Raw genomic sequence first — 7,404 nt, 5'->3', positions numbered from 1 at the left:
AACTCAATGCAACACTAACAGTCAATCATTTATATTCTGTTTATAAGACAATGGAGGAACTGTCAATTTGTTAAGGAATGAGTTTCAAAGTATCATACCAGAATATGGAAATTCATAAAACTCCTGGTATGTATGTACTCAGGAAATAAAGGGAAACTTTTTGGCACTACTGAAGAAAAATGAGAACTTAACTGAAAATATAACATTTTGGCATTACATTGCATTTTCCTTTAAACATGATAATATGAAACTGGGATTTATGCAATTTGCTTCAAAAAATGTGTGGCTAGCTCCTCAGTAAAATCCAATGACCTAGTTATATAAGTATTCTGAAAAAACATCCTTCAGCAAAAGAGAGATATACTCATAGATGAAGAATATAAATAATATTTATACAGCAATGTACATATTATTATTTATAAAATGGTAGCTAAAGGATAAATTAATTGCTGAATAATTCATTGTTTCTATTTTCTGCATCAATATAGGTGATGCATAATATTTGGCTGATAACAGAGAAGGTTTCATCATAATATTTCAAGTGTTAGCTAATCCATGTTGTATAGGTGTAATTTGTTATTTCTTGATTAGTTCTTCCTGTGAAAAGTGTCCATCTCTTCAAATTCAAGAGAAACATGCAAAACAAGAATTATTATTTATACATGCTTAAAAGTTAAAGGTTAGATGATAAAATACTCAGTGTTTTTTTCATATTTTAAAATAAAAAGGTCTTTAGCCAAACCTATTTTTTTTAAAAAAGGGACCAATACTGCTCAGACCTGAGTTTTAGTGATGTTTGGTAATATTTTTTGACTGACAACATTCTGTATGTAGCAAAGGAAATGACCCCAAAACAAGAGCATTGTCAGTCTCCCCCTTATAGCACTACTGTTCTACACCATTGACATTACCTCCTGTTCAATTTGTGTACATAGTCTTTTTGTGCCAAGGCGGGGAACTGAGCCAAGAAGATAGGTATTTATTAAAAGTTCACTTAGAAGTGAGTTTTACAGTGACTATGAAAAGAAAGGCAGTGAGAAATAGAACATTGACTTTTAGGGAAAATAGACTTGTCCTTGTTCCTTTCACTTAATTGGATGACTATCAGATTATCTTCACAATAAAGGAGAGTAGCCAGGAAAGAAAAAGTGTGCTGAAAGCAGAATTAGGTTAAACAGTATCCAAATGCAATTGAAATAGAAGTTTCACAACTTAGCTGACCCTGCATCTTTCTATAGTACAGAGGAAAGAGAGTGTAAGCTGTAAGTTGTCCTGACTAGTTATAATTTATATGTATTTTAATGATATTTAGCTATTATTATAATTCACTGCACTCAGGATTTCTACTTGGGACCAATCTCTAAACTGGTATTTAAAAGAAGTAGTTTTCAATTTATTACCTGGTATTTTTTAGATACTATGATATTAAAAACAATCAGAAAACTTGAGCTATAGTACTCTTAATTTAATTTACTAAGAATCAAACCAGAAAAGGTCTCTATTTCTCTGTGTCCAGTTCTCTCAGCTATTAAATGTGCATAAATCATGTCCTCTTTCCTGGAGATAAAACATCATAGTAGACGAGAAAATGCTCTTCAAATTGTAAAATGAGTACAAATATGAGGTGGTGTCATTATCATCATCAACTTCCTGACATAATTACTTCACTTCAGCAAGTCAGTGGTTAAAATAAACACTCTCCAGTTCCTTCATGTTGTTGATAAGCTTATTCATGGTGGGCACCTATAAGACTGTTACCTGTCATACATGAGGTTGGATAAATTCCACAATGTGACATCGTGTGGTCTAAGGAATAACTTTTGTGATTGGAGTCAATAAGACAGGGTAATGGAGGCAACTCCAGGTTTTCCAAAATTCCATGGAATTTGAGATTCTTTCACCTACTTCTTCTACCTGTGAATCTCTTCATTCAGTGTAAGTTTGAAGTAATCTGGTCAGGAGAAAAGCAGTGTGTGTAGCATAGGCAGGTCCTATGAGAATATGTTGTTTGATTACAGAATGTCTGGGAAAGCCAGGTATGCTACACTTGTTGGCCAGGGGACAGCTGAGAAACAAATTCTGAAGGTTGATGCATACCAAGGGAGGAAGCTGTGGAAAACTGAGCTTAGTACTCCTTTAGCTGGGACAGTGGAGCCCCCTCAGGTCCAGCTAGCTTCTTGTCCAAGTAATGCAGAATGAGCATGCAGGGTCTTTTCCAATCAGCCCTGATTCTTATAAGACACTGACTCACATGACTCCTTCTTTTCCAAGAGATTCTTTTATTTCCTCTTAATTCCCCAAAACCAAGTCTGTAGAAAGCCTGTCTGTCTTCTGAATTCTGCCATCTCAATTCTATATACTTTATGAGGCATTCTGGCATATAGGACTGTGGAGGCCGACTGCAGGGACTCCAGTTTATGAGCATCTCAGCATGTTGTTATCTCTGTGCCTCAGTTTACTCTTTTGTAAAACACAAATAGCAGAAATAGCTATCTCATAGATTATTACAGATAATAAATGATATGAAACTTTAAAGTACTGAGAAAAGCATCTCTTGAATACTAAGTATGCAATAAAACTTGCTATTTTTATGGACCTATACAAATTTGATTACTAAGCATTGAAAGTCTTAAAAAGCAACACTTGCTGACTGAAGTAAGTGACTTTTCATTTATTGACCATACATATTGATCCCCTCCAGTGAGCCAAGCATTTAATCCTCAAATAACCATATGTATTCTTTGTTTACAGATGAGAAAATTGAAGCCATGTGCAACTGTCTGAGATTATACAGCAGGTAGCAGATGGAAGAGATTTCAGGACCACATGACTTCCCAGGATCTGACCACTTTCATATTCCATCCAGAATCTGTTCTTTCTTCCAATTTTCTGTCTCATTTGCTTCCCAATTCTAGTGATTTTAGAGCACACTGTTCCCATATGCATAACCAGAGGCACTAAGAGAGACATAATTATCGAGAAAGGGAAGTGTAAATCTTCCTTTTCACAATCTTTCATATATTTAGAGAAAAATTCTCCAGAAAAACATAAATATTTCTTCTGCTGTTTAAATTTTATTGCAGATACTCTCATAGAGATTCAAATAGGCATCTCTCTGCTCCCTAGAGTGCACATACATATCAGTGATCCCAAATGTGAAACCAAGCATTAACAACAACAAAAAATCCTCGAGTCCTTGGCAAGATCTGACCTGAGGTCCAGTTCTAAGAAGTGTAATTTCTTTGAGTAAGTTTTTGCCATGGGGTGAGAAGAAGAGAACCATAGGTTAGGGCACAATATGTCAACCATCTTAGCAGCTCCATTGTTGCAGGACATGGGGTTTGTAAGCCTTAGGGCAAATGGGGGCAGGTGCTGCTGTAGGTATTCAACACCTGAAGTGATCCCAACAGAAATTAGCCCTGCTTAAAACCAACAACATCTTCACAAGGCTTACACAACAGTCCCTTGTGTGCTACTCCCAATTTACAGGGGATGACGCCCAGAGGATTACAGCTTTTAAGACAATGGTCTCTCCATGCTTCACAACATCAACACAAAACAAAAATAAAAGAATGGACTGGTTTGGGCTGGTGTTCCTAGAGCTCAGATACAAAGCAAGATTTTTAAAAAAATGCTTATATAGTAACTATATCTAGGCTCCTATAGCTGGAGGGAGCACGTTTTATAAAGTCTGCTGCTACAACTTAAAAATCATCCATGGACAGCAGATGACCTAGGCTTTCTCTGAGTCCAAGAATTTGGTATAGAATGAGATTTCAATATGAATGTTTTCCCTTGTAATCCTGTGTTTTTAATTTAATACAGTCAAAATCAATATTGCAAGAAGGAATCCTTAAGTTCTTCTCAATTAGCAAGAGATAAAGGCTAGAAATACATTAAGGCCCCTGCTCTCGGGTATCCTGGTGAAAGCAGGAAGATGAATTGGTAGCTACTACAGATCCAATTCAAACATCAGAAGTCTGGAAGTGGTAGCAAGTACAGTATTCCTACTGTGACAGGCACATATCATATTAGCATAACTCTTGAAAAAGTCTTGCCTGTTACTCTTGTGGGATTTTTTGTTTGTTGGTTGGTTTTGGTGCTAAAGTATATTCTCTATCACTGTGCTACAACTGAGTCTCTTATTTATTATTCTTTCAAATATTTCATATAATCTATCTGTCAGGTTTATCTTGATACATCTTGAATAACTTTTGTGAATTGAATATTCTATTTATTTCAAATAAAACTCTTTTAAAATTGCCACATGACTGATATGAGTATAACCACTTACTAGATTTGTAATAGCTCTCCAGAGATGGTTAAAAACATGCATCAGATTAATTTTAGCATCTACTATTTTTTCACACATGTCAAAATAAGTTATATCAGGGAAAATAATGCAAATTTTCCCCTGATTATAATTTCCAGTATCATATATCATCTTCAGTGAATGCTAATTGCTACTAACTGGAATCTGATTGAAGCAGTAAAAAGGTGGGACCATTCTGTTTCACTAATTGATTCAAGTTGGACTTTGGCCAAGTCTTACAACCTAAAATGTTCAATAATAAGGGGATGATTAATTGAATCGTAACACCTCCATATGACAGAATAATAATAATATGAGCATGCCTCCTAGGTATCTGACGATGGAGGGAGGCTGGCCTCCTCTCCCCTCTGGACATGGAGCCACAAACACTGCACCTCTGAGGCCTGGCCATCATGGAACATAAAACCCAAGCAGTCAGCCCTCCCTGAAGCAGAATGTGAAGAAGAATCTGGATTTTGAGCCACTTTCTACCACTACTCTCATCTTGGAGGATAGACTCGCATTTTTTTCTCAGAGACTTTTATTTGATATTTATATGGTGAAAAACCATTTACTTCCTGTCAAGAAATCTGCCAGCAAAACCAGCGGAAAAAGCCCAGTAGCACAGGCAGCAGTATGAAGAAATGGTGGTGCAGACCAAGAAGTGAGAGCTTGAAGAAGTCCGTCGGAGGAAAAAGCAGCTGGATGAAAGATGCAGGGTTGCACTCAGCATTGGAAATGCCCCGCTGACCTGGAATAATGAGATCTGGCCCAACCGGGAAACCACGTGGTTCTCTAGAACACTTCGAGAGTTACGGTGTTAGGACATTCATCCAAGCGGGAGAGGCGAGGTGTGGGCATTGACCATTGGCAAAGAGTTGAACATCACCCACGAGCTCTTTGGCATCTGTCTGTACCGGGTCAAGGAGCAGTGGTGGTCTCTCAGCACTGAGGCTCGGAAGTGGAGAACAAAGATGCAGGGTTTTCAGCAGCAGATAGGCCAGCCTGGAGCTTATTAAACTGTACATTCCTAGAACGTTTTCCAGTCTACATTTTCCAGCAAGGTGGTCCATGTCATGACATGTTGCACAGTATTGGGGCGCTTATACTCGTTACCGACCGGATATTGTTCAGGGCATGTCCTTATAGCCGCAGTGTTGGTCTTGCGCCTAGATACTGCAGATGACTTTATTGCTTTTTCTCATCTTTTGAATAAACCCTGTCAAATGGCATTCTTCTAAGTTGACCGTGACCGTATGTTGCCTTGTTTTGCTGCATTTGAGGTATTCCTTGAAGATAATTTGCTGAAATTATTTGCACATTTCAAGAAAAATAACAGACATCTATCTGATCGATTGACTCTCCACCCTGTTCACCAAGTCCCTGCCCCTGGACCTGGCCTGCCCTGTCTGGGACGTATTCTGCTGGAATAGGAAGGAGTTTCTCTTCTGCATGCCCCTGGGCATCCTGAAGCTGTTCCAGGATATCCTGACCAGGATGGACTTCATCCACTGTACCCAGTTCCTGACCAGGCTGCCTGAGGACTTGCCAGGAGATGAGGTGTTTGCTGCTATTGCTACAGTCCAGATGCAGAGTCTGAACAAGAACTGGGCACAGGTGCTGGCTACACTGCAGAAGGACAGCTAGGAAACGGAGAAAGGAAACCCATCCCTCCCACATTGAGGCTGCGGGTATAACCGTCGCTCTGCACAAAGCAGGTGTCCAGACAGACCTGTGAACTTTCAGACTGACACCTGGAGGCAGAGAACAACAGGAATCTTTTCATGTTGGATTCCCAAATGCTGGAATCGGCCTTAACCAAACCAAACCAAACAAAACACAACAAAGCAGCTTTTAAAGAATTATACCCAGGCTTAGCCTTAAGCAGCTCAGTGGACTGATGCCCTGGAGTTGGCCACGGCCAGCCATTGCGTTTTCCAGATGGGTTAGAGACAGGGCAGTGGTTGCCTCCTTCCTCACCTTTATTTCATCAAAAGTTGATTAAATTGTAATGCTGTTATGCCAACTACTGGAAAATATATTACAGTCTTTCTTAGAGAAGACACATGTTATTTGGGAGATGTTATCAGCTGGTCTTTTGGTAACAAAGGTTTTGGTATTAAAATAATCTTTCTAGAGCTGGAAGTCATGTTTTCAAAATCTACCTACCAAAGAGTAGAAAGGAATGAGGACCCTCATAGGCTAGTTGCTGGTGAGTGTCCCTGGGCTCCCAGAAATCCACCTGAACTTCATGTTGACATTTGTCAATGTTACAGCAGGAAGGCTGCAAATGCACAATAGGTTCTGGTGGGCACCTGCTTTCCCAAATCGCTCACCTTACCTGTCGAACCACGTTGGAGCAGGGGAACCATGTGTGGAGATGGCCTGTGGCAATAGAGACAGACCTGGGCCTGGGAGAAGCATCCTTTTAAGGAAAAGGGTAGAAAGAGAGTATGAAGGTTGCCCTTGCCGCCCTCTGTTTCCAAGGAGGCTGAGGTGTGGACGGTTGCTCCCTTGCTTTTACAGAGTGGCCCTCTCTGCCTTCAACACCTGAACAACCAGGTCTGGCCTAAGTGCAGGTGGTTCTCCACACATTTGGCTTTAAAAGATGTGCTTGCCACAGTGCTGTAGGACTGAGGAGTGAGCAGCACATGTCTAACAACCCAGGCAGGTACTAGGGTTCCCACTCTTTCTGTTATCACCTTTCCCCAGTTGAGCTGACTTTCTAAGTTCATTGGTGGGTTTTTTGTTCCAGATTTTCCTTGACGTTTTTGAGAATTTTGTGTAAGAAATTCACAATAATGAGCTGTTTTTCCTTAGAATAGTCAGGTTCTCACGTGGTAACCCACTGACTGGCTAGTCCTTGGGAGTCAGGTGGGCAGAGTGGAGGGCACAGTTAGTGCGGCCAGGACCTGTGCAGCCTGCATTTCACAGCTTCCTCAGCCATCATACCATCCCTGGGCTCAAGTCTTCTCTGAGCTCATCTCTGACAGTCGGAAGCCCTTGGTTCTGACAGTTACCCATGCAGCAGGGATACCTGGTTTGGGTGGAAGACAAAACCTCACAACAGCATGTTCATATGGGCTTCTTCA

The 7,404-nt window shown here is 40.0% G+C and overlaps 1 pseudogene; it reads left to right on the top strand.

The window, feature by feature from the left end:
* Nucleotides 1-4,757: 4,757 nt before the first annotated feature.
* On the top strand, nucleotides 4,758-5,995 carry LOC109696955 (TBC1 domain family member 14 pseudogene; annotated as a pseudogene).
* The last annotated feature ends 1,409 nt before the right edge of the window (nucleotides 5,996-7,404 follow it).

The sequence above is a fragment of the Castor canadensis genome, chromosome 2 (assembly GCF_047511655.1).
Source record: "Castor canadensis chromosome 2, mCasCan1.hap1v2, whole genome shotgun sequence".
Lineage (NCBI taxonomy): Eukaryota > Metazoa > Chordata > Mammalia > Rodentia > Castoridae > Castor > Castor canadensis.
Note: the sequence above shows the minus strand (reverse complement) of the source record. Positions and strands in the feature narration are given on the sequence as shown.